This window comes from Gossypium raimondii, chromosome 8 (genome assembly GCF_025698545.1).
Source record: "Gossypium raimondii isolate GPD5lz chromosome 8, ASM2569854v1, whole genome shotgun sequence".
Lineage (NCBI taxonomy): Eukaryota > Viridiplantae > Streptophyta > Magnoliopsida > Malvales > Malvaceae > Gossypium > Gossypium raimondii.
Window position 1 is genome coordinate 61,217,259 of NC_068572.1, and position 2,837 is coordinate 61,220,095.

At 31.7% G+C, this 2,837-nt stretch overlaps 1 long non-coding RNA gene across 1 annotated transcript; it reads right to left on the minus strand.

Annotated features, from left to right (window-relative positions):
• Positions 1-343: 343 nt before the first annotated feature.
• Positions 344-1,180, minus strand: LOC105793747 (uncharacterized). The gene is made up of 2 exons (XR_001133563.2): positions 1,071-1,180; positions 344-748 (listed from the first exon to the last, which is right to left on the minus strand). It is a non-coding gene; the product is annotated as an uncharacterized LOC105793747 (long non-coding RNA).
• Between the last annotated feature and the right edge of the window lie 1,657 nt (positions 1,181-2,837).

Consider the following 2,837-nt stretch of genomic DNA (forward strand, 5'->3'; position numbering starts at 1 on the left):
TAGCAAAAGAGGTGTCAAGGGTAAGTCAGATAATTTTTTGGGAGGATCGAAATTAAATTATATCTTTTATGATAATAAAATGGTAATTTTATTATTTTAATAGTCTATATTTTTATAATTTTAAAAATTTAAATCAAATTTTATTATTTTTAAAAACTAAAGTACAATTTTATTATTATTTAAAATTTTATCAATTATAAATATCTAAATACAGCCTTGCCAACCCTTAATTCCAGTCCTCGGAGGTGCTAAACTCCTTCACTCTCTAGGATTTAGGTTTTACTATGATTATTTATTATAAGATATAGGTAGACATTAGGTGAATGAACAGGAAGGCCTGAGCTACCAAACATTTATTCTTGTTTTATTTTTATTTTCTTTTAAATAAAATTTGCCTTTTAATTATTTTTTTTTATTATGAGTCACTAGATTTAGCGTCGATAATTAATTCAATGCTTTAACCATGATGTAGTGACCCATTTTTGCCTGGGGCCCATGTGACCCAAACCCAACCAACCCAAAAATAATAAACAGTCCAAATACATAGGCCCAAGTGGCCCAACCAAATTTAACCCCAATTAGCCCAAAACCCCTAGCCCAAGCCTAACCTAAATCCAATTAGCCTAGCCCGGCTAAAGTGCAAACAAAGAAACCCTAGTCTGCTTCAGCGGCCGTTGCTGCCCCAGCCACGCACACCCCTCTACGGCCGCCTCCGTACACGCTACGTCAGCGCCCCCATGTGTCGTACCTGCAAGAAGGACACGCAAATGAAATACAGCAGAGAGCGAGCCAATGAGGATTTTTTTATATTTTCGTTGTTGATTTTATTTGATTTTTTTCGGTTCTTAATCGAATGAGGATATAAGAACCAAAAAAGACCCTTTGTATTGGCACACGCATATTGTAGAAAACTAAAAAAATAAAAGAAGATCAATAGAAAAAAAAATCAAAGTGTTTTTGAAGGTAGTCTTTCCTTTTTTTGCCTGTGTTTTTTTTTCCTTTTCTATTTTGTATTATTATTCGTGTATAAAAGAGGGGTAAAAGGGGGGAGTCGAGGTGGAGAGGCTTACCTGGTGGCCGCGCCTCCGCTAACTCCGCCGTAATCGGAGTCTGGCGAAAGGTGAGAGGTCTCCCCTCTGGGCCTTGCAACTATGGCCTCCAAAGTGGCTGAAAACTGTTTAGTTTAGGGTTTGTTTTTGCTTTATATTGAATCAGAAACGACGCCGTTTGAGGTCTTTCTCAATGGCCCCCAAAACGGCGTCGTATTTGGCCCTGTAACCCGCGCGTGTGACTCCACCCGGGGAGGATCCGCGCATTTTGGTTAAATGGGATATTTGCGCCATTGGCCCCTTCGCATTATTGATTTGTTTTGATTTTACCCTTCCGCTTGTTTATTTACTTTTAATTTGGCCCCATAATTTTGTCTAATTTTGAATTGGGTCCTTGATCCACTGATACTCTGAAAGGCAGACTCGTGTTTTTGAATTTGGGTTTTATTACCCATTCGGTCCCCTCTTGTTTCGCGCGTTTTCAGTTTAATCCTTTGTTCACTTTTTTAATTTCATCCGTTTAATTTCATCCTAGTTTTAATTTAGCCCCCTAATTTGCCTTATTTTAATCCTTTAACTTGTTATTTATTATTTCATTTAAATTTGTATATCTACTATTATTATTATTATTTAAACGGTTTACATTTTATTTATATTATTCATGTTGGATTGTTTTATGTATATGATTTAGTTTAGATTTTTACATATCATTTCTTTTAAACTTTTTGTGTAATGTCTATTTTAAATCGCTTAAAATTGTTTATTTCAAACTATTTTTATATTTTATTTATGTTAAATTTTTACATTGCTAATTTTGAACCTTTCGTATTATTTACTTTTTGATCTTTTATTTATTTTAAATTGTTGTTATGTTATTTCATTCCATTAGTTTTATTTTATTTTTAGTTAGTTTTAAAGTAATGTATATTGGGTTTTTTTAAAAATATTATAAAAAATAAAATTTACCAAAATATTATAACTTTTTTTATTTACCAAAATATTACTTTTTTTAATTATTTACCAAAATATATAAAAAAACACAAAAAACAAAAACAAAAAAGCTGAAAAAATCTGGGTTAGGCCAATGGAATTGGCAGCACCAAATGTGCCAATGCCATTGGCGGCACCAATGGTGCCAAAGGACTGAAATGTGACCATCTGTAGTTTTAAGGACCTCACATGCAAATTTATCATTTTTAATTTTGAAAGTGAATTGCTGTGCGGGGCGCACTAAAATTGAAATATGGCTAATTGCCTTCTAAGCCCTCCTTATTTATTATTTTCTTTTTATTCCCTTTCAACTCACTTTTGTATTTAATAACTCTATTTTAATTTAATAAACTATTCTCATTTAACAACTCTATTTTAATTTAATAAACTATTCTCATTTAATAACTCTATTTTAATTTAATAAACTATTCTCATTTAATAACTCTATTTTAATTTAAAAAATTAAGTAAACTATTTTAATTTAAAAAATTAAGTAAACTATTTTAATTTAAAAAAATTAAGTAAACTATTTTAATTTAATAGTTTATTAACTCTTTTTTTTTTGGTGAAATGAAATATCAATTACATAAAACAACCATTCATTTTATCCACTTGTAGTAAATCTAAAATATCCTTGGGAGCCTCATCAATAACTTGCAAGCTTGATTTCCAACTCAAACTGAGTTTAGCAAGACGATCCGCTACCAAGTTTTGATTTCTTGGTATATGCTTAATCCTCCACTCCCCTTCTGAATGTAAGATGCGTAGAGTTCTTCGGAGTACAGTGATCCCTGAGTC